This window comes from Crocuta crocuta, unplaced genomic scaffold (genome assembly GCF_008692635.1).
Source record: "Crocuta crocuta isolate KB4526 unplaced genomic scaffold, BGI_CrCroc_1.0 scaffold39, whole genome shotgun sequence".
In the NCBI taxonomy this organism is placed as follows: domain Eukaryota; kingdom Metazoa; phylum Chordata; class Mammalia; order Carnivora; family Hyaenidae; genus Crocuta; species Crocuta crocuta.
This window is the reverse complement of record NW_027533334.1, coordinates 3196785-3208870: the sequence shown is the minus strand read 5'-3', so window position 1 is coordinate 3208870 and position 12086 is coordinate 3196785. Positions and strand designations below refer to the sequence as shown.

At 34.7% G+C, this 12086-nt stretch overlaps 1 protein-coding gene across 24 annotated transcripts in view; it reads left to right on the top strand.

The window, feature by feature from the left end:
* Nucleotides 1-12086, top strand: part of RIMS2 (regulating synaptic membrane exocytosis 2) — a 598980-nt gene that overhangs the window by 179943 nt on the left and 406951 nt on the right. The gene's annotated exons all lie outside the window — the stretch shown is intronic.

Sequence of the window (12086 nt, the reverse complement as noted above, 5' to 3'; positions counted from 1 at the left end):
ATACTAATAGTATGTTGGGTTCTGAGCATTCATTTATCACAGGTAAGATAACTGGGAGTCACTTTATATTGTGGCTCAAGTTGTCATCCTGATGTGCTGCTGTGTCTTGTTAGACTAATAAAATGATGGCTTCACTAGTTCGTTTGAAAACTAGCAAAAGTCAAACAAGGTAATCCTGTCTTTGGGGAAAACAGTGGTGGTTTCATGGCTGAAATACTATGAACATGTCTCAGTGTAAAATCTCAGAAACCCAAGACTTTTAAGTTTAGAGGACCATCTTAGTTTGATTCAGGTCCACCTTAAGCAGACAAAGTAGTTTATTTGGAAGGCAACTCCAGGCACCACCTGTAGGGGAGTGAGCAATGATCCAGTTAAGAGAAAAAACACAATACTGCACATTCAATGGCAGGTTGCCTTTTTTGGCAAACGTGTCTTAATTTTACCAGGATTTCTGGGAGACAGGATAGAATGGCCTCAGAGGTACCGTACCTAATGGGCAAGGAGATTGAAGTATTTATAAACCTTATCTTTCCTTTGTTATCGGTCTAGGGTTGTTCTTGGAGGGTGTTAACTCTTTGGAACTCATGCTCCAAACAGGTTCCTTTGGCCTGAGAAAGCACTTAGGCAGAGATAGTAAGAAGATTGTGCTATGTAGGGATTGGTAAACGATGAGGCAGTGTGGATTGGGACAGTGGCAGTGTCTGTTATACAAGGACTTCAGAAATCAATAAAGTCTGTAAAATGGCAACTATAATGGTCATGGTATATGAACGTGGATGAAAAAATAGATGATAACTAATGGAGATATTTTCAATGATGAATGAATAAGTCCAATGAATAGTGAGAGTGACATATTCTGCAGACTAGATAGATGCAGGAGATAGTCTCCTTTGGAGTTTACAAAGATAGTTTTAGGAAGAATAAAGGGAAATACTAAAACACTGGATTACATAAAAGAAGACTAAGTTTTGGAATGTATATATCATCAGGAAGTTGTAAATGTTAAAAATAAATCCAGTAAGTTTATGAGTGATGAATTCATTTTTGTAAGGAAGATAGAAACACATACGTCTCTAATCTTTGATGGAGGTGGTGATGAGAACAAAGATATCTCTTTCAATATTATCTCTCAACTCTTCTTTCATTGGCCTGAAGGAACAGTAGAATCTGATTTATTGTGGGGAAACTAGATACATTAGTTCTTTTTTTCTTTTCCTTTCCTTCTCTTTTGCCTGGTGACTTTGGGTTCCATTACTAGTAAATGTGTACCTTAATGACTGAAAGAATCCTGTCATGCTTTTCTGAACATCAGGTAAGTGGAGCCAGTAGCTCCTTTTGTTGATAAGAATTCCTTTAGTCAGGGAAGAAGTTAGAGCTTAATATCAGATTTAGTAGTTATGTCTAGAATATAGAATTGGTTATAGTTGTAAAAGCTTTTATTTGGAAAATACTCTCTTCTCAAGAATAATTCCATTCTCCTTATTATAAACAAAAAAAGAGCGTCTGTTTTATCATTATTAAACGCAGATTCTACAGCAATTTGTTTTGTTAGGTATGTTATCTATGAACCTAGTGAATTCTTTCCCCTAGGGCATGGGGTGGGTTATGGGTCAGCAAACTATGCCCCCAGGCCAAACCTGGTTTGCAACCTGTTTTTTTGTTTTGTTTTGTTTTGTTTTTTGTTTTGTAAATAAAGATTTACTGGAACACAGCCATACCTTTTCATTTACTTTTTGTTTATGACTATTTTCAGCTATAGCTAAAGGGCTGAGAATTACAAGAGACCATATGGCTCTCAAAGCTGAAAGTATTTACTCTCTGACCCTTCACAGAAAATGTTGGCCAACTCCTGCCCTAGAGGGTAGTTAGCTCTTTTGTTCTATTGATGTCTCCTTTCTTTGCCCACTATCTTTTGTTACTGTATAAATATTTGAGTTAAGCCTGCTTTCCTGTTCTGCTCTCTCTGTCCACTTTGCAGCCTCTTCTCTCTCTTTTCTTCCTTTTTGTCTGGGTAAACCTCCCCCCCCCACCTCTCTTTTGCTCTTTTTCTCTCCTTATCTCTCCCCTTTTCTTACCAGAGTGGATCTTTGAGCAGTTTGAGTTGGACTGTGAAATGGAGCTACTGATAAGGAATATAACTTCAGTTTAAAGTTATTATTAGTAGTTTGTTTCCTCAATACCATTCAGAAACTGGTGGTCTCAAAAAGAGAAGCTTTGGTTCAATTATTTTAAATCTCTACGCATCTTAGAATTGTGTTGGACAGATACAAAAGTATGTTACTTTTTCTTCTTTTAAGGAGTTTTAGTTTAATCTTTAACTGCATTCTACAATAGTTTCGACCTGTTTTATGACTTCTCCCCTCCCAGGTTTTGGCATGGTGTTTTACACATAGACCCTTAGTATCTATTGAGTGAATGAGTAGCAGTTGGCCCTAGACCTTAGTTTTGAGTTAATAAGTATTTACTTAATTTATTCATAAAATGGTGAATATTTATTATCAGTATAGATGTAAAACATTGTTAGAAGTTTTCAAACATTTTTTTAAATTTCAGAATAAGTTTTGAAATAACCATTTAAAAAATTAGGTACAGTTTGCTTACCCTTTGTCATGCCCCCCAGAAATGCCCAGTGACTTCTCAGCCTTTAATTTACATACATATAATGTGATCATATTAAAATATAGATTTGAGTTTGGTAGTCGGAAGTAGGGCTTGAAAATCTGTATTTCTGACAAGCTTACAAGTGATGCCAGTATTTAGTACAGGCTGGTCGTGAGGCATCTAAAAATACCTTAAGAAGGGAAACAACAGTGGCCTTTAGTAGCTCAGTGACACTCGTCTTCTATACCACTGACACTAAGCGGCATATATAAGCGAACATGTAAGGTTCTTGGAAGCAACATAATTGTACGTTTGAATACACTGACATCTTTACTTAGTGGGGGTCAGAAGGTGACCTGGTGGCAGATTGACTACATTCATGTGGCTGCAAGCACCTAGATCCTTTATTATGACATGGTGGCTGAGAATTTACTTATTTAAATATGTTCTATTTTTAAAATAATATATTTCTTATTTGTTTCCTCTCTATTATACAGTTAGGAATATATGTCTTAAATACTGTATATATAGTTAGGATCTTTTACTTCTGGATGATTCATTTTCAAGACAGTAAAGGGGATATTACCAAATAGTTATTTTACAAAGAGGCGTTGGGATGGAGGAAGGATGTGAACCACTAGGTTAAGGAATCAAAGGTAGGATCTAGAAGAGGGTGGGTGAAATAACCATTAAAAAAAACTATATTTTTTGTTAAGAACATAAAATTAGGTAAAAGTTAAAGTAAACCTATCAACATTTAGTTGATGTTTTATACACTTGAAATAATTTAAAAGTTGCATGCTTCATAATTTTCCTTTTTTTTTTTCATAATTTTCATAGTTAAAAATTAGTAGTTAAAATTTAGGAAAGAGTTTATATAAAATTTTACTGTTTATTTAACACTTCTTAGGATGTTGGGAGAAGTTAAAAAGTAAGAAATATTATGGCTAATTTGTTTGGTGGGAAGTCAGAAGACATAGTCCGTGTTCTTAGGTCTTCTCATTATTGTTATCATTTGTAGGTGTCTATCTTTTGACTGTGTCTCAGTTTTCCCCTCTCTGGAATAGGAAAGGCAGGCAGTTAGATCTCAAAAAGACTTCCAGTTCTAAAATTCTTTGTTATGTTGTATTTTAAGGTCTCTGCTATGGTATAAACTTGAGGGTTTATTCAATTGCTAGAGGGTTATCTTCATTCATATTGTGATAACTCATTATTATATTCCACTTATTCAACAGATATTGATCAAATTTCACCATAGATATTATTTGTTACTACATGGCTCAACTAATTTCACCATGATTCATGTATAAAACTGAATGTATCTGGCATATTAGGTTAAATCTCCAATAAGGACATTTTGACTCTAGTCTTGTAATTATATTATTATGTAATATTTCTCACTCTATCTTTTCCTACTTTTTTATTCTCTTGCAAAACTACAATTAATAAGCAATAGGAAAAAGTAAGAATTAACTGCCTCTAATGGACTATGAAGCGTTTTAAGAAACATAACTACAAAAATAATATTTCTTAGGCATGCCAGATTCTTAAGTATTTGTTCCACATTTTACTGCTTAAATAATGACATTACATGGAAGTACTGAGAAACTTCGCTATCATTTTTTTCTGGAATTTTAATTAGGCGAGAGTGGAAAATTTTAAAAATGTCATATGACTCAGTTACATTTCAGTGCATTTTGTTAGATGGTGAGTATGCTACCAGGAGTAGGTGATGACAAGAGAGTAATAAAAATACAAGGTGATTATCTTAGATCTAAAACATAAAGTTTTAAGGCAACTTAAGTATAATGAAAATTTCATAGTTTTGTAATCACCGTAATTTCCTTATTGTCTGATACCTATACCCTACCAGTACTTTAGTGACATTTGATTACATAATTAATTCATTTAAAAATTTTGATTCAAATTCCAGTTAGTTAACATACAGTACAATATTAATTTCAAGTGTACAATACAGTGATTCAGTAGTTCCACATATCACCCAGTGCTCATCACAAGTGCCCTCCTTAATCTCCATCACCTCTTCACCTCATTTCCCACCCACCTCTTCTCTGGTAACCATCAGTTTGTTCTCTATAGAAAAGAGTCTGCTTCTTGGTTTGGCCCCCTCTCTCTCTTTTCCCCCCTTGCTCATTCATTTTGTTTCTTAAATTCCACATACGAATGAAATCATATGGTATTTGTCTTTCTCTGACTGATTTACTTCATTTAACATAATACTCTCTGGCTCCATCCATGTCGTTGCAAATGGCAAGGTTCCATTTTTTTATGGTTAAGTAATATTCCATTGTATGTATGTATGTATGTATGTATGTATGTATGTATGTATGATCTTCTTTATGCACTTATCAGTTGATGAACACTTTGGCTGTAAACATCAGGGTGCCTGTATCCCTTTGAATTAGTACTTTTGTATTCTTTGGGTAAGTACCTAGTAGTACAATTACTAGATTGTAGGGTAGTTCTGTTTTTAACTTTTTGAGGAACCTCCATACTATTCTCCACAGTGGCTGTTCTAGTTTGCATTCCCACCAGTATGGGAATCCTTTCTCCACATCCTCACCAATACCTGTCATTCCTTGTGTTAAGTCATTCTGACAAGTTGTGTAATTTTGATTTGTATCTCCCTGATGATGAATGATGTTTAGAATCTTTTCATGTAGTGTTGGCCATCTGTATGTTTTCTTTGGAAAAATGTCTATTCGTGTTTTCTGCCCATATTTTAATGGGATTATTTGGCTTTGGGGTGTCAAGTTTTAGAAGTTATTCATATAGTTTGGATACTAATCCTTTATTAGATATGTCAAGTGCAAATAGCTTCTCTCATTCCATAAGTTAACCTTTTAGTTTTGTTGATTGTTTCCTTTGCTGTGCAACATTTGATTATTTTAAAGTAAAAGTAATAGTTAAAATATATGGTTAAGATGTTTGATTCCAGTATAGATGGAGTGAATAGGGCCTAGATTTAGCCTTCAGCCTGAGACATCTGAAAAAATAGACAATATGTTTGAAACAGTGATTTTTAAAAAATTGGGATTAGGCAATAAAGGAGAATAATACCTGAAAGGGGGGAAATAAACAAAGTGAGCCCCATGCTTGCCCTAGCATGCTGCTTTGAGAGAGTTTCCAGGCTATTGCACAGGGAGAAGAGTATAGGCAGAACCCAGAGGTCTTCCTGAGTTGAGGAGACAGTTCTGAGGGCTTGGGAGACCAAGGCAGCTATAGTTTGCTAGACAGAGTACCAGAGAGGAGACAGATGAACGGCAAGATACCCTGGAGACCTGAATAGGGTTCTTTTTGTGTATTCAGTGCAGTAATGACTGGCACATGTGGCCGGGGAGAGTCATCCAAAAAGATGAGAGGGAACACAGGCCTGCATTCACACGGGACCAAGAATAATGTCTGTTACTCACAGCCAGACTAAAAAACCTGAAGATTCCTGAAACATTGGGTAGAGTATTTTGGAAAGCCTCGCCCTAGTAATGGCAAATAATTAATGCTAAAATGAGCACTGCTGAGAGACAGAATAGCAAATCATAGAAACAGTACCTGAAGAGATCAGGCTGTTTCTAAGTAATTTAACTGCCTCCCAGAAGTTCAAGAAGATTTATAGTAACACAAAAGTATTCAGTACCCAACAAAATAAAGTTCACGATGTTTGATATCCAATCAAAGATAACTGGGCCCATAAAACGGTAGGAAAATACAATCAATTATGAGAAAGTAATCAGACACAGGATGTCAACCCAGAAGTGATAAAGATAATAGAATTAGTAGGCAAGAACTAAAGTAGTTATTAATAATTGTATCCCATACAATTTAAAAAATTAGAGATTAATAAGATATAAGAATAAAACCCAAATTGAACTTGTAGAGATGAGAATTATAATATCTGAAATGAAAAATGTATTCGATGGGGATAATGGAAAATTAGGTACTGAGAAAGAAAGTATTAGAGAATTGAAGACAAAGCAATAGAAATGATGCAAAACAACATACAGATAAAAATGAGTAAAATAATTTATAAGTGAAAGAATCACAACCAATGGGACAGTATAATGTATTTAATATACATGTAATTGGGGTCCTTGAAGGAGAGGAGAGCATGAAGAGTGCTAAGAGAAATTTGAAAAAAATAGTTACCAGTTCTTTTTTTCTTCAAATTTTTATTTAAATTAGTTAACGTACAGTGTAGTATTAGTGTCAGGTGTATAATTTAGTGATTCATCACTTGCATAAAATACCCAGTGCTCATCACAACAAGTGTCCTCCTTAATACCTATTTAACCCACCCACCCCCATCCTTCTCCCCTCTCGTAACCATCAGTTAAACACACTTTAAATATAAAGACAAACAAAATATATGAAGCAAAAACTGATAAAACTTTTAGGAGAGATACACAAATCCACAATTATATTTGGAGATTTCAGCACCCTGGTCTTAATAGCTAATAGAACAAGTAGGCAGAAAATCAGCAAAGATAGAATAAACTTGTACATTAGTATCAAGCAACCTGACCTAATTGATGTTTATAGAACAATCCACCGAATAACAGAATATTCATTCTTTTTTTTAATAGTTTATTGTCAAGTTGGTTTGCATATAACACCCAGTGCTCATCCCCACAAGTGCCCTCCTCCATGCCCATCACTCCTCTTCCCCTTTCCCCCACTCCCATCAGCCCCCAGTTTGTTCTCAGCAGAATATTCATTCTTATTAGGGATACACAGAGCAGTAACCAAGATAGACCATATTTTAGCCATGAAACAAATCTTATTAAACTGAAAGGAATTTAAGTAATAAAAAATATGTTCTTTGATCAAAATGGAATTAAATTAGAAATAAGTAACAGAAAGATCAATGGAAGAATCCCCCAATATATGGGAGCTAATTAATATACTCCTAAATAACTTAACAATCAAAGAAGATTTCAGAAAAGAGAATAGAAAACATTGTTAAATGAATTAACATGAAAACAAACCATGGAATTTGTAGGCTGCCAGTAAAACAGTACTTAGGGGAGATTTTATAGCAATAGTTACTTATATTAGAAAATAGGAAAGGTCTCAAAGCAGTGATCTCAGTTTCCACCTTAGAGAACTTAGAAAAGAACAGCAAATTAAACCCAAATAAGCAGAATAAAGAAAACAAAAACTAAAGCAGAAATCAGTAAAAGGGAAAATAGAAACAATGAAGCCAGAAGCTGATTATTTGAGACCAATAGAATCATTAAACCTCTAGACAGACTAATCATGGACTTTATTGGCAGAATGATCAAACAGTAGACCTGATATATATATATAATGACATTTTTTCATATGACCAACACTTAAGAGACCTATTTTTAAGAATATGATATGAGCTTTGAAAGATAAACTAAGTCTTTTTAAAAAAATAATGTTTAACATATTTTAGTCAATTTGGTACTGTAAAAGTCAGTCTTTTCTCTTGGAATTTATTTAATGTCAATATTTAGGTGCGAAGGAATTTTTAGTTCTATTTCAACTGAATTAAACTTGAACCAGTCTCAAATTAACTTCATTTAAGTTACCTATAAAAGGGATTACACTATCTGCCAGTATGCTTAGGACAGCCCCAGTTTATACCTGTTCTCTGCTGGCAGCCGTGTAGGTTGACATTTTTATATGAAGTGTTTCATTAACAGTTGCATTAAAATAAGTTGGGGTAAGTTTGGTAGGACTCTACTTTGTACTTAGAGCTCCTGACATAACTTCATTCTGTGTGGGATGCCTTTGCAGTGAACAGAGTTCTCATCAGAAATCAGCAGCCAGAATCCATCTTTCCCCTTACTTTTCAGACACAAGAGAGTTAACTTATCCCTTTTAAGAGCAGGATGCAAGGCACTCACTGACAAAACGGAGTGTGATCTAAAGGTCACTGGTGGTGGTAGGAGGAGTATTTGACATTGCTGCTGCACTTGCCCTTTGGTATAGAGGCCTGTTTTGTCATGGCTCATTCTTTAGCATTTGAGATGCAGGAAGTCACGTTTGTGGGAGACTTTGGAAATTGTAGGTTAGAAGTATGTGAAATATGTTCAGGAAAGAGAGGCTGTGCAGTCTTATCATAGAGTGTATAGAAGGTGGTCTGAATGTTTTTATTTTCCTGCAGTGGTGTTGTCATTTATTGTATAGTATAAACCTACAACTATTTATGTATTTTATTATTTTGTAATTCTTAAAAATTTTGTGATATATATATTTTATCAGCAAAGAGGCAAAAAAAAAAAGCAAATGCATTCTTACTGAGCAACGTGTAATTTGCACAAAATTTTTGTTTCATTTGTCTTCCACTAGAGGGCTCATAGTCATTGAAAAGATCAATTCAAAAAAGAAAATAAAATCTGGTAAAGATGAAACATCTATTTTAGAAATTAGTTGTTTTAAGAAGATCTAAAGGTGACAAAATAATACAGATACAGAAGGTGTATTTTGCATGTCATTCTGTCAAGCATGACTTTTCTTTTGATGTTAGTTCTTTAAAACTAATTTTAGTCATTTTCAATTACAAGAATTTTTTTGGGGGGGGCACCCGAAAAGTAAATTATAGACTCCATTAAAAGAAGAACTTCAACATGGGTGAAGGTGATTGAGGAGGGCACTTGTTGGGATGAGCACTTGGTGTTATATGTAAGCTACTTTGACTATAAATTATATTAAAAAAAGAAGAACTTCACTGCACCAATAAATGCTGACATTCTAAGAAGCATTTTAAAAGACACTGAAAATTTTCTCTATAAAGGTAAGGGAGTAATTAAACAAAGTAAATTTCCTGATGCAAGAGTCATGTGTATTTTTTTCATTAATGTATTCCTAGCACTTTGCAAAGTAATTGACACATAGTGGTGATCAGTGAATAGTTGTTGAAATACTGAATGAATGGAATAATAAAATAGCTTAAGAGAAAGGGGGGTGAATCATAAGGGCATTGGAGTATCTGACAGAGCCCCCAGGAAAAGAATGAGGATGGACCTTATGAATAACTGGAGTTATGGACTCAAATACTATGAACTTGATCTCAGTATCTTGTCTCTGTTTCTTAGCTTATTTTACTCCCATGTCCCTCCATAAAGGTTTTCAGTGTTCAACTGTTGTACATGGTGGGAAAAATGACCATGCATAGAATTTGTTAGATAAGTCAGTTTGTTCGAAATGTTCAATCTGTTAAATAATTGAATGGAAGGAGTTTTGTAGTAGCCTTCATATTGAGAATCAGTACATTATGGGCGTATGCATTTTAAATAACGCTTGGGAATTCATACAATAAGTTGGCTTAAAGCTATGTAGGAGATTAAGTAGTCAAGAAACCAAACTTTGCTATGAAAATATGGTTAAGGTCCAAGATAACACATAGTTGAATTGAGATTTATGCTAATTGAGGTTGAGATAACTAGAACATAATTATAAACTCTGCCATCTGAAAGCTATTAAAAGGTCTCACCATTTGATTATGTACATAATGGTACACATGTAAAAGTATTTTAGGATGGGCTATGGGCATTTTGATCTGACACTGAATAACAAAATTGATCTTGCTAGTGGACTGTAAAAAGATTACCCTGACTGAAAAGGATAAAAGTAGAGTTTTATGTTTGTGCCTCTTAAACTGGGTATGAGGCAAGAGTAACAACTCTTGAACTCATTTGCAGCATAGAATTTGGAGTTAACCTGTCTCCTGAAATTAAGTCTCACCAGAGTTTTGATAGTTCAGAAAAGTTTACCTTTCTTCAAGGTTAGAAATTTAAAAAAATGAATAATATATGAAAAAGCACATATTTTTAGTAAAATTAGATTAAATTTATTTTTTCTTTAACAGGAAGTGTTAGAAGTTATTTTGTTCAAAATGACATAGTATCATTGCACTTGAAAGATTGCAGTGCTGTTTTAAAGTATGGTTTAAGATCTTGTTTGAGGGTGCCTGGGTGGCTCAGTCATTAAGCATCTGATTTCGGGTCAGGTCATGATCTCACAGCTCATGAGTTCGAGTCCCACAATCAGGTAAGCCCCACTTCAGGTGAGCACGAGCCCCACATTGGGTGAGCCCTGCTTTTCTCTCTCCCCCCCAACCCTCTCTCTAAAAAAGAAAAAAAAAAGGTCTTTCTTAATTTTCCCAGTTTTTTGATTTGCATTTTCTTTTTGAATTCTTTTTTTTTTTCTTTTTGGAGTAAATTTTAAGACCTCTGAGCTCATGGAGAAGGATTTTCTTATGCTTCAAGATGTATTTCTTCTGCTCTATGGTATCTCCCTATTTTATATACCTATTCCATACTCTACTCACTCTGTTTCTTTTTCCTGCGCAGCCACTGTTACTATTTTTGTTTTCATAAGTTTTTATAAATATTCTCTGCAAATGTAAGGATATATATGTATATATATTTATTCCTTTAAAATATATATGTATATACATACATGTATACATGTGTGTATATGTTGGAGATCTTTATTTTTTGCTAGTACATGATGAATGTGTTTTATCATTACTTTAAAAAAATTTTGTTTAACATTTATTCATTTCTGAGAGACAGATAGAGTGGGGGAAGGGCAGAAAGAGAGGGAGATACAGAATCCGAACCGGCTCCAGGCCCTGAGCTGTCAGTACAGAGCCTGATGCAGGGCTCAAACCTACAAACTATCAGATCATGACCTGAGCCAAGTCAGATGCTTAACGAACTGAACCGCCTAGGTGCCCCTATTATTACTTCTAATGGGTGTGTCAAAATTATTTAGTCCCTATGACAAACACTTAGGTTATTGCCAATTTTTTTGCTATTACAAATGCTATTGTAATAAATAATCTCATGTATATGTGAATACATATAGGTAGTATATCTAAAAGATAGACTAAAATTTCCGGAAGTGCGATCACTTGGTAAAAATGTATGTGCAGTTTTCATTTTTTGTAGGCATTGCTACATTGCTTACTACAGAGGATGTACCAATCTGTTCTTCTGTCAACAATTATTAGAGTTCCTGCTTTCTAACTCTTTAGTCACCACAATGTTACAGAGCTTTTTTATACAAGTTTATTTATTTTCAGAGAAAGAGACACAGATGATCTGAGTGGGCTCTGTACTAAGAGCAGAAAGCCTGATGCAGGGGTCTGAGATCATGACCTGAGCCCAAGTCAGATGCTTAACCAGTTGAGCCACCCAGGCGCCCCAATGTTATGGAACTTTTAATCTTTTTTTCTTGTATCATAAAGAGTCAGGTTGAGCATGTCTGCATATGCTTAAGAATACTCATTTTCCTTTTTTTCTTTTTTAACTCTGTTGCCCATTTTTCTGTTAGTCTTTAGGGCACCTGTGTGGCTCAGTCAGTTGAGCGTTGAGCATCCAACTTCTGCTTACGTCATGATCTCACGGTTCATGAGTTTGAGCCCCATATTGGGCTCTCTGCTGTCAGCACAGAGCACACGCTTCAGATCCTCTGTCCCCCCTCTCTCTCCA